Source organism: Xiphias gladius, chromosome 11, assembly GCF_016859285.1.
Source record: "Xiphias gladius isolate SHS-SW01 ecotype Sanya breed wild chromosome 11, ASM1685928v1, whole genome shotgun sequence".
Classification (NCBI taxonomy): domain Eukaryota; kingdom Metazoa; phylum Chordata; class Actinopteri; order Istiophoriformes; family Xiphiidae; genus Xiphias; species Xiphias gladius.
Genome location: NC_053410.1, coordinates 14,097,749 through 14,120,794, shown reverse-complemented (window position 1 = coordinate 14,120,794; position 23,046 = coordinate 14,097,749). Strand labels below are relative to the sequence as shown.

General features: G+C 39.7%; 1 long non-coding RNA gene across 1 annotated transcript in view; it reads right to left on the bottom strand.

The window, feature by feature from the left end:
- LOC120796704 overlaps nucleotides 1-22,255 on the bottom strand; it is a 43,160-nt gene extending 20,905 nt beyond the window's left edge. The window contains exon 1 of the long non-coding RNA XR_005708415.1: nucleotides 21,926-22,255. This is a non-coding gene — a long non-coding RNA (uncharacterized LOC120796704). The remainder of the gene's footprint in view (nucleotides 1-21,925) is intronic.
- Nucleotides 22,256-23,046: the final 791 nt, after the last annotated feature.

The following is a 23,046-nucleotide window of genomic DNA, read 5'->3' as shown; positions in this document are numbered from 1 at the left end:
ATTGTCTCACCATGTTCCTTCACCCCTGTGGCTTGGTCCCTACTACGTGAGAGTGTGTGCGTGTGTGCATGTGTGGACATGACTGAGGTAGTTCAATATGTGCCACAGATTTTATAAGCACCTGCAGGTTTCTCCATATTTATACTTCCCTTGCGGTGACCTTGATGCGTTGTCTCCACACTGCCTCCACCTCCTAAGTCTGAATGCCAGAGCTGTCAATCAAACACACTCGCCACCTCCCCCCAGTGCTACCTTAGGGACCATTCTAATGAGGTCCATGTTGGCATTATGGGACAAAAGGATGAGACTGTTTTTTACAACGGGAGTCATTACAATATGTGTGTGGAGTGCAAAACAGAGACAGTGATAGCAACTGTAGTCCAGCTGCTTGGCAGATGAGCCAAGAAAAAAAAAACAAAAAAAAACAAACAAACAAAAAAAACAAAGAATTTCTTTTTCTGTAGTCGTGCAATACAGCACATAATACGGGGGTTATTGTTTGAAATTTTTTTGATACAATATCAGACTTTCAGCAGCAAAATGATTTTTTTTTCAAACAATACCATATATTGAGAAATATGAATCTGTTTTTCAGAAAAACTCTTTTTGCATTTAACAAAATAAATAATCAAGTTGTTAATTGTCAAATTTCTAAACACAAGCAGCTATACAGGTACTTTAAAAGAAATACACTACACAAAATTGGCAACATTCTGACTTCAATCAGGAACTATCTGATCAAAGAAATAAGTGAACAAAATGAGCGTTCTGACCAGACATTTGAAACCAGCTCTTGGTAGTTTGACAGTTTCCAATACACAATGCTAAACACACATTTCAGTCAGTACCAAGAAAGTATTCAGGTTTGGAATCAAGCCCAGCACACTGCAGGTAAACATCTACCTCAACTGTCTATTTTTAACTTAAGTTTCATCTGTTGTCAGTTTGTCTCCTTTAAGGCTCAGTTTCTGCTGCCAAAAGTTGTTTGGGGAGACTGGGCATGAGTGTGTGTTCGTGCATCTGCAGCAACAAACAGTGGGACAGTGGTGCCAGCTGTCTGCAGTCCAGGCATACAGAAGAAAACAAGCTTCCTGGGAATTAGTGGTCACACTGGTATAAAACACACACACACACACACACACACACACACACACACACACACACACACACACACACACACACACACACACACACACACACACACACACACACACACACACACACAGTCCTTCCCCATAGAGCAAAGTCTGAGATAGACACTCAAAGAGGATTTACTGTTGCAGTGTCAAACCTGTTTCACATTTTCTCTGATCTTTCTATACACACTCACACATGTACACACACAACGCTCGTGCATGCTCTCTCTCTCACACACACACACACACACACACTATTAAGTCCATCTTAAGGTGGTCGATCAAACATTTAATTTTCCTCCAGTGCTGACAAAGGCCTCTCACCACTGAACAGAGACAAGCCACTTTATCGACTAGCGTCCAGAGGGCCCCGGCAGCTATTATAGTAGCAATGAGTGACTGGCCCAGTCAATAGACTTTCTATTAGTGGACTGGTCCCTCAGCTCCACGCCTGCACACACGCACTGAGAGTGTGAGAGAAAGGAGAAGAGAGACTTGGGAGCTGTATGAAGGTCAGAATGGAGCAGTGAACCCCCCGGGGGAAAGGCGATGTGTGTAAGTGAGTGTGTGTGAGAGGGAGGACCAGGAGTAGATCAATAAGAGGAATAAATAGGCACTGACACCAGGCTCAGATATCAGAGACATGGATAGCAATAGCTAGCAACTGCTAAATATGTGCACAAGTCCTTGCTCATCGCACATGCATGCAAAAACACAGATTACTTTGTCATTGACACATTAGTAAAGGATAAATTTTATCCACCCACATTGTCATGTTTATAGCACCCCAACACAGTAACAAACAACCTTAGCTCTTATATTTAGTACACAGTACGCAAATGTGATGACAAGGCTTCAGTGACCTTGGTCTTGCCTGCCCGAAGCAAATTTAGACTGATCTAGATGAGCTGTGAGGTGCTCATGCTGCTCCGCTCTAACAGAGGGAGTAATAGCCAAGGAAAACACACTCATTCATCTGAGCATCTCACATAATACCACCTATCATTAATGATGCTACACTGCTTAAACAGACAAAGATTAATCTGACAGCACAGGAGAGAGACAGAGAGTGAGTCAAACAGAAAAACAGCAAGGGAGAGGAGCACGTCAGACTTTGACTTATGCTCCACGCAGTAGTGTTCGAGGTGGGGTTTTTTTGGGGGTTTTCTTTTGTTTTGATTTTTTGGGAGGGGCAATTTTTAGCAGTGGCATTTCAGTCCACGTGGAGATACGCTGGCTACTGCAAAAATGTTTATTTTACAGTGAGTCTTCACTCCGAAATACTAAGATTCTTTCCAATTTTTACCTAAATTCATTTCAGTCAGTAAACTCCCATGGAACAGATTATCATTTGAATCATTAATACAATCTATCAGTCAATTTTGAGTGATCTGAGTGATAGAGGTTATTTTACCGTACCACAATACCGTACGGCTTTATATATTGTAAGTTTACCAGTTACCTGGCTAGCATCAAACATGGCGAACATGGAAAACATTGGTTTTGAGTCTTAAAACCAAAAAAAAAAAATTAAAATTAAAAAAACAAATGAAAATATGCAACACAATTGACCAGTTTCTTAATATTTGGAATGAAAACATTAGGGCTGGCAATCACTTCGTACATTGCCTCATGATTTTTATTAAAGGAAATTGCTTCAGCAAAGAGATATAAAGGAAAAGGAAATAGGAAAAATCCAAGGTCAACCACACAAAGGGAGGGGGGAAAGTAGTTAAGGTCTTGAATAAATGCATGTGAAAAAAGTGTTCAGAGTAAAAAAGCCGAAACACATCTGAATAAAACATTATAATAAGCAGTCTGAAATGTGACTCAAATGAAATAGCTAAGCAAAGTATTAGAAAGGCAGTAACAGACGACAAAAACTGGCAAAAGCTTGTGATACCAAATAGATGTGAGCATTTGGCAAAACACAGAAAGGCTGAATCGCTGTTTAACTGCCATCTCTCTAAAGCTTCTTGATCTTGCAGTGTTCAAGACAGATGAACAAAGTCTGGCCAATGCTTTCAGTCAGTTGGTATAAAATGTCAGGGGCTCTACAAAGAAAACCGACTTCTTGATCTTCTTGTCCTTCTCTGCCTCTCTGATGTAGTGCCTCTTTGTGTACGGAGCAATAATCACACAAAAAACAATTTGTCAAAAAGCCCATTTCTGAATTTTCTGAATTTTTCTCTATGCTTAGAAACTGCTGTTTACTACTGTGTGCAGCATGTGTAGTGTTCACTCTAGCACTGAATATGGGAGCAGCACAACATCGTTGTTCTAGATGTAATAACAATGAATATGCATCTACTTTCAGATGCCATGTATGTTCCTGTTACACATAATCGGAGGGGGCAGCAGTGTGGCTGAGCACAAGGACAAACTAAATACAAGCAAAATCAGGAAAGAAAGAGGAGAAAGCTTTCACTTTCATTTGAATTAGTTGCGACAGTCACCAAGAGCTCAGATGCTGTGTACAAACAACAGACTTATACTAAAAGAACAGTTCTCCCCAAAAATAAAATCTATTCACCTGTCTACTATCCACTCGCTCAGTGTAAATTAAAAGTCCACTAAAGTTCATAAAACCACTAAATAGTGTTTTTACCCAGAAAATGTTATCACATTATCCAAAACTTAAGATGTGATGAGGAAACATATGAAATAATTAGATAAATATTGCACAATATGTTTGTCTTAGATAGAAACATGAGATGTTCAAAGAAATTTAAATGAACATTTCTTTTCTCAACCACAGATTTCTACACGGACATTTCAAAGCAAGGAGTTTAGGTTTGTCAACACATTCTTGTACCCAACTCGTCACATACAGACGCTTGGGTCGGGGAGGGGGGTTTGCTCTCTACCGATATTGCAACTGCTTAGATATAGATAATAGAACTTGGATATGACGTTTCGAAATTTATTTCACAAGCACTACAACTAAAAGAAAAACTATCAGAAAGGTAATTTCAATTCAGTTTGTGTCGTTTTCAGTAAGCCTGGCATTTGCCCTTCTTAAGCGACATAATTCAGCTACTGTAACAAGTGTTCCGTTTAACTACATCACAAGTAACATAGGTAAATTTTCGCTTGAAGTTTACACCATCGTATCAAGAATTAGTCTCATGTTCCAAAACAAATCAAAGCAAATTGTTTAATTACGTCGTGGCTATGACAGTATTAGCCTTGCTAATATTATCATAGCATAAAGTAAATGGAACCATCACATGCTAACGTTAACGTTAAGTTGGCCCTTTGGCTGAGGAGCTCAGCTTATGTTGTAACTGTCAGCAAGTTGGCAACGTTAATAACGTTAAATGAGTAGTCCCAGAGCCCTAGGGTCAGTAACATTTTACAAGTGGAATTTGGAACAAGTACGCTAGCTAACGTTATACTCCATGAAAGTAACATTGACGCCTAACGTTACATCCAAATTATGATGGCTACCGTTCACTAAATCAAAACAACTCAACCTTATCAGGCTAATTAAGAGTCCCAAGCCATATATAAGACAAATCATATAAGCCAATTAAGGTTAACATAACACTACTGAAACCAGAAGCTTTTCTTTTGGACAACTCAAACATCCACACATACCGTACACTACTGCAAGCACATACACACACTCAATTAGTGATGGTAGGTACACACTTGTAAAATACAATACTCGTGGAAGTGGTGTGATTGTCGAGACATAAAACATTAGCATTAAGAGGTAATTCACACATCCATTCACAAGAATAAATCACACCGTTTCAAACGCGCAAAAACACAATGCAGCTATAGAATTTCTGCAGTGCTGAAGCAAAATTATTGATTTGTTGACGTATATTTTCCAGCATGCCACAAATAGAGAGTGCCCAAACTCTCACCCTCTTTCTTTCTTTCTTTCACATAAACACACTGTCATTCCACAGTCTCTTAGTTGCTCACAGTAGCATTTCTTTGTGTGCATAATCCTCCAGGCGAAGACATTAGCAACAACCTTATGACAGCTTAATCTTGCGTTCAAAAATGTGACTCAAATTACTAAAATTGGAGGAACAAGCCAGGAACACAGACTTTATGGGAAGTCAGTTCCTTATGCTTCATTAACACAGACACTTTACCACACACACATTGTGCAGACACTTGCACCCCTAACTCATTCTTTGTACATGTCTTGTCATTTGAAGGACACTGACCCCAGTCTTCTCATCTTTAGGTGGTTTAGAGGGTCCAGGGTAAGGTTTGGGGTTTAGAGTTGATATTAGACAATAAACATTGGAGGTGGCTTGTAATGTAGAGGATTATTTTGATCTTTGAGCGTTGACACAGTGATTTCTGACTAGTATGCCATACGTGACTCTGAATATACATATGAAATAAAGGAAATTATATATTATTATACATCATATTATAGTAGCCCAGTGGGTAATGACAAGTTCCTGATGCTCTTGCTGGCATGTCATGTCATAGCACAACACACTGCATTCTCCTTTCTGGAGGTTTTTGCAAAGTAATCGTTTCAAGTGTAAAGTCAGCAGAATGGAAATAAGACAGAGCAGGATGGTTTGAAAATCAAATTCAGTGATCTAAATTTGGACCATTTTTGGCTGTGTGGTAAAATAATACCCAGCCATTGCCGTATTACGCCTCTTTGAAACAAGTCCTCATACCGAAACAGTAAGAGAGGGAGTTTATTTGTGCATTCTGAAACAACACATCAGCTTTTTATGATATGGTTACAATACTGTTGAATTGAATTAGGACAGCTAAAACAGTTTGTTGGGGGTAAGACAAACATCAGTGTTTAAAGGAAACCAATGTTGACATTTTTTTACAAGATGATTTACATGATTTGCATCTATTTTTTTAGGGCGGTTATCTTATGCAGGGTTGTAAAGGTTGGAACTATCCCACCATGCATCTGTGTGATACACAACAAAGTACACCCTAGAAAGATCCCCACTTTGCCAAGGACAAACACTAAAATGATAGCCAATGTATTCACTCTCACATTCACTACTAAGAGCAATTTAGCTTAACTAATTTGTATGCCTTTGGACTGTGGAAGGAAAGTGGATTACTTGAGGCAATCCTATGCAGACACGTGGAAAAAACTTGAAAGATCCACATAGAAAGCCTGTAGCTGGACAGCAGATTTGAACCCAAAACCCAACATGTGTCAGGTGACAGTGTCATCATCAGTAAATCCAGGAGACCAGTAGTAGAGTATGTTCATCAAAACGAATTTGAGTTTCCCACTGAAATTCGGCCTCATGAACACAGCTGAAGACACGTGATGTTTTGTAAAGTTTTAGTGGTGAGATAGTTTCCAACTTTCAGATACTTCTGTGCTCCATTGTATTTTCTTTATGTCAAAACCATCTGACAGAGGACTCCCAGTCGCCTCCTGTTTACCTACATATTGCTCTGAGGTCACAGTCTGGGAGGACAGTGGCTGACTAGGCTAAAGAAAGTGATGTTAATCAGTCCAAGCCACTTTACTTAGTGAATTAATAATGGAACAGGCACTGTACTGTACACAACGTCAACTTCTTCCTTCTGGCTAACCTAATGGAAAGGCTGGAGTTCAGATACATAAATAAATATATATATGAATATTTAACTACTACTGTAGATAAACTGATGCATAGCTTTTATGTTGCATAGTTACTTTTTCATCAGACCAAGCCTAACCAGGATTGCCATACACACTAGTTACACCTCCTGTTTGTCAAAATTCGATTGATTAAAGGATATGTTCATTTTTTTTAATATCTGTCTTCAAACAACAGTCAGGTACCCATATGAACATTTAAACAGGTTTTGCTTCATGTAATTATTCTTCATCTTCTTTCATTAGAAAGGGATCACTTAATGGTCAGTGTGAACAGGAGGAGCAAGTAAATCTGTTTAAATGTTCATATGGGCACCTGACTATTGTTGTAAAACAGATTTGTAAAACTATGAACCTATCCTTTAATCTACCTGAGACCACTTATCTGTTGGTTTTATTATGGTGAGTCTCCACAGTTGATTCAACGACAATTTGAATAAAAACTGAGCATTATAACCTTCATGAATGGAGGATTTATTGCAGGACTGTTATATTAGACTGCATTAGTTTTAGCTAGGTGTACCTAACTGCCAATTGAGTGTATCCTTGTAATTAATTGTATGCACACTCATAGCATTTTTTGCTGTTCTATCTCAACCCAGCTAATCTTGCTATTTTCTTCATTAGAGGGGCTAATTACCCACTGTACATTTAAACTTGCACTAGTTCTGCTCAAGCACTCATAGCTCTCTCTTCTTTTAGCAACTTTCTCGCCACTTCACAGTTGTTCACACGCTATTCAGATCTGCTAATTACTTTATCTTAGCAGTTAGTGATGGCTTCTAACTCTCCCGCTCTGTGTGTCTTGGATCAACAACTGAACTTGCTCATAAGATTGTGGTGTTTTTGCAACTTCAGCGTAGAGGATTGTGATGTTTATTGGAACTTCGGCAACATCTGCTGCCTTAAGGCTCAGACATACCATCGACACACAGCTCTGCTCGCTCACCGGAGTTGCACCAGTCTGCAAACACATTCCTCTGTGCCCAACTGTGCCTGTAGCCTTCACTGTTAATAGGCAATGACTAGTGGCCAATTTGGTAGTGCTGTGGGCGGGACATCGCTCAAGACCAGAGTGGTGACTACACCAGAGAGAGGCGGCTGCATCAGAGCACATTTTTAAATGTGCTCTGATGCAGCCATAAATGTATTTATCAGCAATCAGATTTTTTTTTTTAAATAACGATTTCAATAATTGTAAAAATGCTTAATTTTGGATCCGATAATCAGTCGACCTCGAATACAAATACACAGGAGAGTGCATCAAGTCTTGAGTGTAGGACTGGAGAGCCCTTTCTTGAGCTCAGCTGTTACCGCAGCACAACTAACACCACTGACGGTGGTTGCCGTGCTGCTCTGAGAGACACAGTACACCATCACTAATCATAAATCCCACGTCAGCAGCTCAGCAGCGCTCTCATTATGGGACACTAGCTGCCGTTGTGTCCTGCTCAGGGAAGTTGGGGGTTATTGTTGTGGGTGTGGGGGTAATCCTTGTGCATTTCGAGCCAGTTTCCAAACCCCAAATGGCTTGGCGAAGAGACAGAGACACTGTGGAGCAGGGATTGCGCATGAGTCTGTAAGTGAAGGCAAGAAGCAGAGGGCAGGGAGGAAGACAGACAGCAGGATGGGAGAAGGGATGAAGCATAGGCTCCAGAAGAAAGAGAGAGAGAATCTTAGAGAGGTGGAATAATGGAAGGATGAGGAATCAGCCAGATGGAGGCGAGAACGAAAGATATGAATAGGAACAGAGAGCATGTGCCACACATGCACGTGCCAGTGCATGTGAAGTGTGTGCATATGTGCTCGCTTGCCTGCTCTAGTGTGTGTGTGCACCAGACTGAGTAAGCCTCCCTTTATTTGCTGTAAGGATTAAGAGGACAGGCTCCAGCACAAGCACATTCTCGGGTTTAACGCGGTGCCAGACTCTGAGGCACACTCGCAACTAGGGGTGTGTGAAAAAACTGTGCACACAGGCACACGGCTGCAGAAATGATGAGCACATTCAACAACTCTTGTCGAAGGCTCCAGCACAGGATCAGAAGTGAAGACAATGACAGTTTAATACACTCGGTGGGATTTTATGAAGGTCAAAACATACTGTTGACACTTGAAGTGGACTGTGATGTGATTAGCCTTGGTGTCCTGTGGAAATTTCATCTATCTGATTTTGAAATTGGGGCTGTTGAACAAAGTTTCTTTCATCATCTCTGATAGTTTCTGTGTTTCCCTGAGGCAGAGCTGTGTGCTGCTGCATGATGAAGCTTAACCCAGTGTGGTCATGCAGGTCAAACACTATCATACCAATTCCCTGGGTTTGAGTACCTGCTAATCTCAGCTGGTTGGGGACTGGATTATCCAATTAAAGAAACCCTGACCCCTGACATGACCAACTCAGCACCAAGCACAGAGGCACATACAACTGCCACAATGAGAGATAAAAGGGACCGCGATTTTGGATTACAGGCAGATATTAGGAAGATTTTCAGTAATTACTTTCTGCACTGCGTTGCAGATAAAGTGGGTGAACTTGCACCTAAATTTGTTTTATTGAAAGGATTATTTTATTTTAATCTCAATAATTTCTTGGCCTCCACTTTAAATGTACTCTCTAGTCTCAGTTCACACTTAAGTTTCAAAAAAATGAACATTTCAAAAAGAACAGTGTTGAATATAATATTTTATTGCTGATTACTTGGTTAGCTCTTTAGTTGACAGAAAAAAATAAAATTGCCAATAATTTTGATAATCTTTTAAGCATAAATTTCAACATAACTGGTTCCAGTCCCTTCCAAGACAGGTTGTTTTTCTCCCTTGTATATCATTGTAAATTACAATAAAACTGAATAATTTGGGTTTTGGACCACTGGTTAAGCAAAACAAAAATTGCAGACATCACCTTGAGCTCTGATAAACTGTAAAAGGCTTTTTTTTCCCCTCACATTTTCTTACATTTTATAGCCTAGCGATTAATCAAAACATAACATACAGACAAGTCAGTAATAAAAAAAAATTATTTGTTCTTACTTTTTAAATGTGTTACTCTTAAGCCATGGTTAAATCTAGTTTATCAGTAACCTTTCACTGCAACCATTTCTAATAATCACAATTTGATTTGTGATGTTATCAGTGTAGAGCTTCATAGAGTATGGACAGAAAAACAAAGAGAAAAAACATATGCAAGCGTCACATCGGAGTCCTGAACTTACGCTAGAAATGTAAAGCCATACACTCCCCTGCTGATCATTTGTGAAGACACAATCTGAAAAAGTGGCCACAGATGGAGGCTGGTTACATAGTGTCTGTCTTAAAGGTTTGTCACAAATCATATACTAACGCTGATATCATCTAATTATTTTTACAACGTTTAGAAACTTATCTGTAAAAATCAACTTATTTATTTGCACAATTTAAAATTCCATCTCTTCTTTTTTTTTGCCTGAGTAGACAGCATCAGTCATCAGCCCACCCTGATCTGATCAGAGGAAATTGTTTTCCTTTTAATAATCAAAAGCCAATTTCAGAGGCTTCCAACAGATTCATGGCTACACTGCTGCATGCCCTCACTGTGCACTGATGTTTGTTTATCACGTTCACTTCGTAGCGCAAGAGATTCACTCCGTAAAACTCTGTCAGTCAGACCCAGGGAGGGGGAGAGAGGGAGAGAGGGAGGGAGAGAGGGAGAGAGAGAGAGAGAGAGAGGCATACACATCATCTTCACATTAGCACAAACTCACGTGCCTGACCTATATATGAGTAATTTGGCAATGCAGCAACTCTCTCACTTAAGATTCCAAACAGACTGAGACTTTCTGCTATCTCCTGAAGCAACAACATCACTATTTGGAAATCCTTTGATATTAACACATCAAAAGTTATCAAAAGATTCATTCAGAAATACACAGGAGTAAAAGAGAGTGTTACTTCCTTTACTACCACACTGCTTCTTCTACATGGTAGTGTTGCATGGAGTAAAACAACAGTCCTGTTAGAAGGGACTAGGTGGAGCGCAAATTTCTGCCAACACCGAACAATTCTCCAACAGAGCATCCCATAAAAATTCATGTGTTTATTGTTTGTTTCAGCAACAGTCTAGAAATTCAGATTCAGATATCAAACTTTTTTCCCAGCATGCAAACACATCATAATTGTGTACGTACGCATTATGTTTGTGAGCACAAACAGAGACTCAACTGAGAAAAAGGTACGCACATAAAGACTGTCCTGTTCACTGTGTTAGAGTGAGCAAGTTAAATGTGTGTACGAGTGTTTGTGATACAAACAGGATGTAACCAGAGCTGAGAAGATTCTTTTCACTCAAAGTGACATGCTGGCTTCTTGTTCCACACCTTCTTTCATCAAAAGACGAGCCAAGGAGAACAGACGCATGAGCGGATAGGCAAGAGAGCCAAGCTGCAAAAACACAAGAAAAAAAGACAGAAAGATGTGTTTTTTTCCATGATGCTTAACCTCTTCTGTGACTGGCCAATTTTAGAAACACACAGTACAAATACAATTTCACTTCTTCCTCAAGCTTCATGCAACTGCTGCTCAATCATAGATTTGAAAATAAAGATTTTCCTTGATAGTTTTTTGATGGACAGCTAACGTACAATATAAAGGGTGAGAAAACATTTCTGTATGGGTACGCACAACAGAATCTTTGATTAGAGGGCAGGCTCAAAACTCGAGACTCTCTTTCTAAAAGGTCCTTCCATGCCTATGATTTTGCACCTTTATAATAGATATTGTTCTGAACAAAGCTCGCCAATTGCTTTCAACCTCGGGTCACAACTTGAGGATTCCTTCCAGCAATACTTCTGCCATTACTCTGTGACTTTCACTGAAGGTCACACCGCTCAGAATGAGTTTCAGCCACCTCACAAAGCCCCCAAATAAAGCCACAAGTTATGGTTTCTCTATTTTTGGGGTCAGTGCTTTTATGAGCACAGGTTTTGGCCCGGAGATAAAGAAAGGGAGTTGGTGGACGGGGAACAAACGAACAGGAGAACAAATGAATAGAGGACCTGAATAATTTAATTTGGAGAGCAGAAATATCATCTCAATTAGACCGTGAGATGAACTCAGCACCTGACATGCGAGCACGTACACCCGGTTAATGGTGAATTGTGGGAGATAGAGGTGACCTGAGTTGGAGAGGTAGATGAAAACACTATGAGAGAAGAGAAAAAAGAGACGGAGTGAGCCACATGCCTCTTGCATTAGTGCATTTGGAACTGCAGAGTGGCTCCAAGAGAGCAGCGCTTGAAGATAAAATAAACCTCACACACTCATCACTCTCAACTCTGCCCCCCATCCAAATCAAGAAAGGCACACATACGTACACAGATGATACACATGTTCAAAAACCTATGAAAAACATGTCTAGTCCTCTAGAAAGAAGCCTCTTATTTGACACCTCGGAAACCACATTTACACCATCTCAGTCGTTCTCCACCTCTCTCCATCCCTCCCTGGCTTGCAGAGCTCGGTGCAGTATATTTAGTCAGAAGGATGAGAGGAGCAGCAGAGGATGAATCCTTTGATTAATGCAACTCTTATCCCTTCTCTAATCCCTGGTTCAAGCACCTGTCAAAACAGGAGCTTTCACATGCACTTGTGAGAACCACCACTTGATTTCTCACACAGGAGGTGCATGAAGGCCACAGCGTACTTGCTCAACCAAGATAACGGGGTTGCAGACCAAAAGACGTAGGCCTAAGATTAAAAGCTTTGTAAAGCAGAGAAGGAGATAACATGGATTTGCATCTTGGGGTTGCAGAGTTCAATAGAGGTGTCCAATTTGGCTCTTTCTCCCCTGACCCTTCCAACCTGTGTACTTCTCAACAACACGTGGTGCATTCTCACTTCATGAAAAAGTATTGACACCTTCACCTCCAGTAACCCACATTTCATTCGGTCACCTCATGAGGTCGTATGTGCAGAACCCTGTGTAAACCTGGGGTAAATCCTGGGCTCTGGGGCAGATTAGTGCCAGGTTACATTGGCACCTTGGGAAACAGGCACAGTAAATCTGAGGCATTCACAACCCCGCTGGCACACGTCATATCAGCTGCGGCCTAGTATGAGATTTAGTCTGTCACCCATTGGTGAATCATGGCCTGGCATCACAACAAGCAACAGTGCCCTCCCGCATTAACCCTTACATTTGGCAGAGCTCATGCCGGGGATAGGCAGGATAGGGAAGCCAACAGAAAGAGGTTAGGGAGTTCAGAAAACATGCAGTGCATTTACATTCAGTTAAGCAACCTGGTTATTATTTTTCAAATGTCATCTGAAGGAAAAATCCAGTGTCATTTTATCAGGTTAAAGGATCAAGAGAAACCCAGTTAACATGGCTGGATTTTTGCTGGAAAAAACCTGTTCCAAAAAGCAGGTTTACCGATTTATCTTTATAACTTACCCCTACACAGCTGAAACTTGAACTGAGGTTAAAAGTTAAGTCGTATGCCCATACCATGAAGTAGTAACATCCCAGGGCCCCATTCCACAAAATGTGCGACAAAGTCAGACTGACAGACCAACAGATATCACCCTCCAGAGAGCAATGCTATTAGCATGGACAAAAAGTAGACCTCAAGATTTATTTTTTTACACTTATTGTTTACGATGGTTGCAGTAATAAAATAAAAGCCAACAGACAACAGTAAAATAAGTGTTGCCATTTTTGTTAATCAACTCAGCAGAGATGTGAGAAGAAAACTCATTTATTATTTGTACAAACCCAGAACTGATATTCATTTTGCATGCTAGGGGTAACAAACAAAATGGTTTTATGACACGAAGGACTGAAATCAAGGTTATAAGCCTGCCAAACAGGGATATTATACGGATACTCAAAGAAAAAAAATGACAACCTATAATTTCCAAAACTTCTGCTTTTGGTTGTTTTTTTGTTTTTGTTTTTTTCAGATTTGAGCTACAGAGTTTCCAGTGCGGATGTTGTATCATGTGTGAGGTGTTTCTCAGGGAGGGGGATGAAGAAGAGAGGAGGGTTGATTTCATGACTTAAGCAAGCCCCCAGGCCTCTCCAGATGCATCATCTGAATAAATGAGTCCTTTTAATCAATAAGTCATCTACCCTCTGTGAAGAGTACTGAGGCTACATGATCATCCAAGATAAATACACAGACACATCCACATACATGCTTGCATATAAACACATTCATAGTCATGAGACAGTGAGAGAGAGAAATGCAGACTGCCAAAAACTGTCAAAAACAAATGTTTTTATCATATCCAAAGCCTCAACGATAAAGCTCAAATTCTCTCTTCTCTTCTATCTATTCCCACTGGAAAAATTTTCTTCAGAGGATTTTAATTCTAATCGTACTTTGTACGTAGCTTAACAATAGGGTCTGTTTATTTGAGCTGGAATTACATACTGTACATATTCAGTGCATACATACACACGCACAAAAATAATTTGACTGTTCCAGTCAAGTCCAGTTACATCCTTTAAAAAGGATTCACATGAGACGTTTATGGGCTCTGCACACCCATGGTAAACCCACACAGGTGATTTTAATTATTTGGATGATTAGGCTTAGGCTGTGTCCGGAATCAGTTACTATCCCGTATGTAACACACGCTCAATACCAAACACTAACACAACATAGTTTTCACATCTATAAAAAAACACACACATTATTGTGGGATATTACTAAAGCAGCACATGTCATGTGTCATACGATCTTTTTTTCATTCCATTGTGTGAATTCTCGAGGTATAGAGCAGCACAACACACACAAATACATTCAAAAACAAAAAACAAATAAAAAAAAAAGAAAAGAAAAAAAAAACAAATAGTATATAGGGAGGGATTTCAGACATAGCCCCTGACTCTCCTGTTACTTTCTTCCAAGTCTAGTGACATCCTGCACGTTCGCATGCGCGTGATGGCTGCCTCGCGTATACTTCATCCGCCTGGAGTGTTGGTTGTGCACGTACTCAGAAATTAACGCTACGCGTCCGCAAGTTGCAATATGCACATGAACAGTAGGGGCAGTGTAGGGGCAAACAGGGTAAGCACAGCAGCACTTAGTTTTTATTTCAGTTTCAAGAACGTTTACAATCATAGTAACACATTTTTATTTTTATTATATTTTCTATTATATTATAATTATCAATCATCATAATATCAAAATAATCATTATTCAATCTCGATCTGGTTTACTTTGGTGTTTTAGTCTGGAAATCCTGCCTGTGCCTGTGGCAATTGCCAGTCAGGTCACAGTAGGAGCAGCACAGGTGTAAATGATAAAAATTAATGATGGGGGAATTCAATTGAGCTGCTTCAGTTTCAGGGTCCTGGTATTGTTCATGCGGGCTCACTGTCACACTGCCATGTCTTCCTGGGAGACTTGAATATAACAACAGAACCACTGTTAATGTTATTAGTTACACCTGTGCTTTTCCTGCAATGACAAGTCAAAATGTCTGCTGTGAAATAGGCAAAGAAAGAGTGAAAACACAACATCAATCAACGTAGAGTGGATGCAGGTTTTGGAAAATGGTAAGAACGTGGACTTACTAAACTACACCTACAAACTCCATAAGGATGGCAGCTTTAAATCATTTGAACAACAAAGAGAGGAATATACACTTACACTTACACCAACCTTTTCAACCTATTTACAATTAAGGAACTTTTTTTTAAAAATACATACAGAATGGAATGAAGTCATGGAGCCTACTCATATTGAAGAGTTATTGATAAAATTACAACCAGGGAACGGGAATAAGACAATTATATTTCATTTTTACCAAATATTTTTTGGCATGAATTTGAATAATGCACTACAGATAAATGGGAGATGAGCAATTGAAATTAATACAGACATACCACAGGAGACGTGGGAAGAAATATGCACTGAAGTAAATCTAGTAACCAATTCAAATACATAGAGGGAATTTAAATAGGAGGTTATTATGAGATTTTTTTCGGACACCAGAAATAGCAGCTAAAATGGGCCCAACACACTCAAATAATTGTTGGAGAAACAGTGGTACACAAATTGGTGACCATACCCGACATAATTTTGTTCATGCCCTAAAATTAAGAACATTCTGGGAAATGGTGTTTGAGGCACTTAAAGGAGTATTCCACCAAAATTTCACAAAGGATTCAAAGGTGGCACTACTGGGTCTAATACCAGAAGGCATTGATGGAAGAGCTAAAAAAATATATATTTTACAAATTCTGCTAACTGCAGAAATTAAATAAATCATAATTAAGTGGTTGAAACCTGATGCCCCCAATATACAATATATGGACTGAGACGGTATGGGAAAATTACCAGATGAAACAATTAACGTACTTCTTCAGACTCCAGAAAGATATACTGTAGTACAGAACATTTAGTGCTAAATGAAGTGTAATGAATGAAGTGTATGTACTAAATGAAGTGTATGTAAATACATTTATTCATACCACATTGCTGGAATATTGTTGTCAGAAATACCCTTTACTATGTAGTATTTGTTTTCACAAACTAAAAATACTGTGATTAAAAAAAAAACATTATTTACACTTTCATTTTATTATCATATGTTGAGCAACTTGAAAAAAAATAATCAACTAGTTGAACTGATTAATAAGTACTTATCTCCCCATAATGCAGCAGCTCAATGAATTAAAAGCTATTTTACATTTCATTCACCTTCAGTTTGTCTGCTGGGATGGTGCCAAGCCTTTTTACACGCTGCCATAGAGATATCGCCAGCAGTGCTGATGTGACAGCTGGCGGAGGAACAACAGCGAGAGAGGAGAGGAGAGGAGGAGGAGAGAAAAGGCAAAATAGACAGTTTGAAAGAGGGGGAGTTATGAGCCACTTTTTCACTATCTGTTCTTCAGGTTGAGAGAGCCCATAGGTACAAGAAGAGTGCGGCTGTCCTGAAAAAAAGGGCACGGGCACCATGGATATTTGGATGGAAGCTTATGTCAAAATGACAACTGTTCTCTTCTCCTTCCTCATCTCTCATGCTCAAAGATAGCTCTCTATAGTCATGAATATTTCATTTTTCATATTTCTGAAAAAAAGAAGTGTGCCATTTGTACTTCCACTGCTCTGCATACTAATGAGAAGCTCTTCCCTTTTCCATTTACTTCATCTTGTAAAGTAAATGGATGTGATGAGGAATGAGGATGAGGGATGGAGTAAGGGAGAGAAGGGAGGCGAGCTGCCTTACTGAAATCAAATCTCTGCTTCAAACCACGGATTCAACAACTTTGCAGCAATAATCTCACTTTATCATAAAGGTAGCCCTGACTGAAGGCCTTCGCTGCTAGTGGGCTTATAAAGTTTCAGATGAAAACTCAAGCCTGTTAAATCTCCCCGAAAGTGAACACACTGCTGGGCTACAAATGGGGTCATGCCCTGTCTGTGTCATGCACAAGGACACCGAGCTATCTCTCAGTTTTTGTTGCTTTCTCCTGGCAGCCATGCAAAATTGAAATTCAGGGAGAGTTTTAACTTCGAAAAGTAGTCAATAAATGACCAGACAAAATTTTGATTATATGTCAAGATAATTGCGGCTTTATTACACGGTAGATCCTGTCATCTAAAAAACTCAAGCCACAGCATCCCACGTGCCTTTCAACACACTTACAAATCAGCACAGCTTTGACCGGTTATAACCTACATCTTTAGATCAATGTCATACATTCACAATGGTCCCAAAGTCCTATTGAGCCTCCTAGTTTTATTCTTAACTGTATCATGCACAAGTGAAGATGTGGATGGCTGCACATGAAACAACAGTTCATACATGCACAGATAAGAGACAACTAGGCCTGAATCATTATTAGTTAATCTGTTGATTATTTTCTAGATGAATTCATTAATCGTTTCACTTATGAAATGTCAGAAGATAATAAAATATGCCCTTCACACTTTCCCATAGCGCAAAGGGACATCTCCAAATTGCTTGTTTTGTCCAATTAAATAGTCCAAACCCCAAAGAGAAAAGCAGGAAATCGTCATATTTGAGAAGCTGAGAATTTTTGGTATTTTTGCTTGATAAATGACAAACAATTATACAACAATCGTACCAACTAATTTAATTTTCTGTTGACCAATTAATCAAGTCATTTCTGCACAACAACCAACACAAGACGACTCTTGAGGTGCAGGATCATCGTCAATTAGCTTCAACTTTTGTGGTATTAAATTCCTGTTTCATTCTAAATCTGTTTTTCTTTTTCCCAGTTTGCCTGAAGTGGACATTAAGAATAATCTGTGATCTGACTAATGGAGCCCTAATGGCACATCTCAACGCAGCCAGTTGAAGTGCTAAAATGATTTGTTATGGTTTTGAAGAACTGTGTCACTGATGGAGCAAAAACTACTGCACCTCTATGAAAAGTTTTGACAACACATAGGTCATTGTGCATTCGGGAGTGTGTGTGTGTGTGTGTGTGTGTGTGTGTGTGTGTAGGTAAGAGAAGGAAATTGAAAAAAAGTTAAACTGACTTATTGCACCACTTTATATGCAATGAGAAAAAGGTTACTTTGAATGAGGTAAAACAGCTCCCTGCTTGATTTAAAACACTGTCATGAATATTATGGACAACTTTCTCAAGAGCAAGGAAATCACAAGAAAAAAAACGTCAAATGTCAAGCACTGTCCTTTGAATGTTTGAGCCCCAGCCCAGCCAGCCTCAAAGTACGCAAAACTCCTGAATTTCAATTGCATGAGAGACTAAAAGATTTTAAAGTATGGTGTTAGAGGAAAAGTTTTGACTTCAACTTTATTCTACACTCGTTGCTGTGCATATTATACTGTGTTGTTAGTTTGATCGTCACCTTTTGACCTCATATCTAAAATCGATTTAGAAAAAAAAAAAAAAAAACACCTGAAAAGAGGCAACAGAGTTGAGATAGATTACTTTTCACATGCACAGAAAAATGTTTCACTCTTATTATTTTAAAATTGTACACTGCAGGTCTCAGGCCTCCAACTGTGGCAACTGTGGCCAGATGTACAAATCTCTGAATGTAGGAGACATATGATGTGATTTTACATCTACCTTCGTTCACACCTTCTCTACTAGAATGCATTCTCACGATGCTCACCATCTTTTCATCATTCCCTGAGCCTTAGTCCTCGTTTCCCCTCTGAATTCTGTCATTTTTCTATTGCTTTTAGACTTTTATCTCTAGGATTTATTTACTTTCCTCTGTACACTTTTCTTGCAAAGCGCCCAGTTTATTTCTGAGTTATTCATTGTGTGATTCACATCCAACATCCAAGGACATCCCTGTTCCTGCAGTGTGTGTCTGTGTCTGTGTGTGTCCAAGGAGAAGAACAGCATGGCACTGCTAAGGCATAAATCTGTCTCTAACTCTTAATTAAACCCTGGGCTCCAGTGGCCCTAACTTAAAGACCCAGAGTATGTAACATGCACAAACACACATCTAGACACACAAATAGCCCGATGTATTCACACACTTCCTTTAAGCTCACAACATCCCACCTTTAAGCAACCAACAATTTAATGCATCTCAATATTTCACCTTCTGCAGCTGCCACTGACCCACTTGCAGATAAATAAATTATTTCCTGGACTATTTTAGCCTTTTCCCGAAAGTAGAGAAGGAGATTCGGAAGGATGGGTACTGAGTGGAGTTTGCAGCTTTAAAAATAGTTTTAATAGAATTTGTGCTTTATTACTTGACAGTATACACAGCTAGGAAAGTGGCCGAGAAGTTTAAAGAAAAGAGAGCAGCAATACAGATTATACAACAACCTTGACTTGAAGAAAATTGCAAAATATGTTGGGGGGAGAACATTGGAAAATGCTGCCTAGATTATGTTTTTCTTCATATCAGGATTACAGCCACCAAACATTTACTGCCAAAAATTTTCATTGTTTATGGCTTAGTTCAGGAAACTAAAACCATCTGGTTTAGGTATGGTACAGATTTTCATCATGGTTACATAGTAAAAATGAGAGAGTAAGTGTCATACCAGGCTATCAAAGGCAAAAGATTCTACACCCTGTAACTCTTACTTTTCACGTTTCTATATGAATGAAAGACACTCAGGCTAGCTAGCATCAATGTTGAGTGCTGTTGGTTTTTAGCAGGCGGTTGTTTCTTGCACAAATCTCCCAAGTACAGACAAAAGAAGTTATGCTGTTTCATAGTGTTACGTTTATTCCAACAACACACAGGATCAGTCCAAACAAGCAATGTGACCTACAGAGGCTGAGACTGGCCTCAGATGATGGTGTTCTTAGCTACTTCCTAAACACACAGAGTGCCTGGAAGGGTGAGTTTTATTTATTCTTCCAATTCGTGCCAGATTTATGTACTGCCTCACTATTCACGAAGTAGGGTGCACCAGGCAAGGACATATAATAACAACAACAACAACAACAATAATAATAACAATAAAAATAATATTAATAATAATGATAATAATAATAATTATTATTATCATTATTAAATAATTGAATTTTTGGCTGCCAGGCCAGTGAAAATATACAAGGGGCCAGTAAAATTCTGATCCACTGGCCAAGTGGGCCAGTGGGGAAAAAATGTTATGTTGGACACGGCCATTCCACGTCCTGCTTTGAAAGTGAATGATGCCATTTAGGTAAATCTCTACTGCAGCATACTCGTATATGACCACAACTCAATGGAGACAATTTTACAATTTTACAGTGCCCTCCTTAATCAGCCTACAGGAAAACCACATTATTGTTCTGCTCTCATACACTGCACATTAAATTAATTTTCCCTCTGCTGTAACCGTGACACAACATGTCAAAACATAAACAGCCTTACATACATCATCAATTCCCACTAGCAAAGCATCAATAGTCATTCAAATACCATTGATTACAACAATCGAAACACAGGTTGACTTATCATCAGTGTGCTTCTTGACTATCACTACCAGCTGCGGTCATTAATGTAACTATCCGGAAAGCCGATATGTTTCCTGAGAAATGTCTAAATGCTGGCGAAACAAGAATGAAAACCATTTAACATTTGGCTCATCCAAAGACAGCCCTAGGATTGTTTGACTGAAATGGCTATAGGGAGGCAAGAGGGAGAAGCTTATGTATCAACAGAAAAAAAAAAAAAAACAAACAGGAAATAACACCTATTCATTAAGTCACTTGGAAATCTGAGTAAATAAATTTGAACTTCCTAAAAAGCAATCACTGTTGCACAAATACCAACATCTCAACTGGAATAAGGAATGACTTGCCCGTACTCACTGCTTGTATTATTAGTGTATTGTCAAAATGATAAACTAAACTACTATCTTCCAGAGACGCCATTCACGCACAACTTATCAACAGATACCGTTAATCAGCATGATTCACATCAACCCTCTGGATTCGTAACACTAAATGCTCTGTCTCCTTTCTACAAAACAAAAGATGGAGACAAACTATCTCATAAAACCTTTGCTGGAAAACCAATTTGATAAAATCACTGGGAGCGCCCACACACCTTAAATACACATATTATATCCTTGACATATAAGTAAGTATAAAAGTGCGTAATCATATACTATTAAGAAACACTGATCCTTAAAGTTTGCAGCACTTTAAAACGTGTCAAAAAAGTCTAGTTTTACGCACAAGTATGGGTTGGTGAAGAACATATTGTACAACAATGCACAAAACACACAATCCCTTGCTTCTATAATGTCTACTTCATTGTGCAGTTTCCATTTCTCAGAGCTGAATATCTGGTGGGATGAAGCTGCAGTCAACCACAGATTGCCAAGACAGCGGTCCCGGGACCAACACACAGCAAGCCACATGTATGAAATTCATGCTGTTTGCAAACATAAAAAACGCACATATTAAGATGCCTGGTACAAAACCACACGCAGTGCATTGTATGTAGGCAAAGTTTCACTCATACAACCGCATTTAATACATGATTTCATGGGCGAAATTAATTCAACTGCAGGGGAGCATCAAAGGAAACTTCCTCGATGCACATCAATGAATCAATCACTACACATCTGTTGGTGACTTTCATAACACAACGCTCTGCTGTCAAACCTGAGTTACACCCACGCCTGCGCACTGCTGGACCTCAGATTAGCAGAGCGTTGTTCACAGAGAAACACTGACTTCTGCAGCGCTCACAAAACTAGCAATACAAACTGAAAACAGAAGGGGCCGTCTTACCTGAAACAAGCTGTTGGCTCAGTCTGGTGACTTTTTCTTTGCAGGCAGCCCCGGCTCGCAGAGATAAGCTTAGCTAGCATCACTGTCAGCTCCCGAGGGTCGTTAAAATAACTCCCATCACCAAAATGTGCGCTCTCACTCTCCCTCTCAGTGTTACTGGTACATAACAGTGTTTCCTCTTCTCTTTATTTTTCTTTTTTTTTTTATTATTATTATGATAAACGATTCAATTCTGTAGCTAGTATGTTTCAGCAAACTTGGAGTTGGTTAGCCCGCCAGCTGAAATCAACCGGAACAAGCGCTATGCCCATTAGTGTGTGTGCAGCAGCGCCACCCTGTGGTGGCGGGAGTAAACGCAGACGCTTTGACAGCGTCCCGGAAACACACAGGTGTAAATGATGAAATGAATGACGGCTGAAGTCCACGCAAAGTGAAAAGCGTGGGCACTTTCTGTGATGTGCAGCAGCTTGCGAGTGTCTCACGAGGTTTATGATGCACTGGAGTCTTTGGAGACACCTTTGGTCCCATTTTGTTTATAACCCAACACCTGTGGAGACCTTTTTCCACAGCAAACATCTTGACTATCACAGCAAGCACAGATGTAATAAGTGGTCTAAATGATGGATGTATTCTATCTGAGTGTGCCTGTTTAAGGACCCTGGTATTGTGCTGAGCCAATACCTTACTTACTAAAAAATATCAGTAATACACAAGCTTAACTGTGAATAAGCTTTATTATAATGACAATAACAGTTGATTTGTTGAAATCACCGGCACGGTGATGCAGTGGTTGGCCCTGTCGCCTCACAGCAAGAAGGTCCCGGGTTCGAACCCCAGTTCAGCGGGGGGGCCTTTTGGTGTGGAGTTTGCATGTTCTCCCCATGTTTCCCCCCACAGTCCAAAGAAATGCAGGTGAGGTTAACTCGCGACTCCAAATTGCCAATAGGCGTGAATGAGAATGTGAACGGTTGTCTGTCTCCACATGGCGGCCCCCGTGATAGACTGGCGACCTGTCCAGGGTGTAACCTGCCTCTCGCCCAATGTCAGCTGGGATAAGTTCCAGCACCCCTGTGACCCTCAAAAGATAAGCAGTATAGCTAATGGATGAATGGATAGTTAAA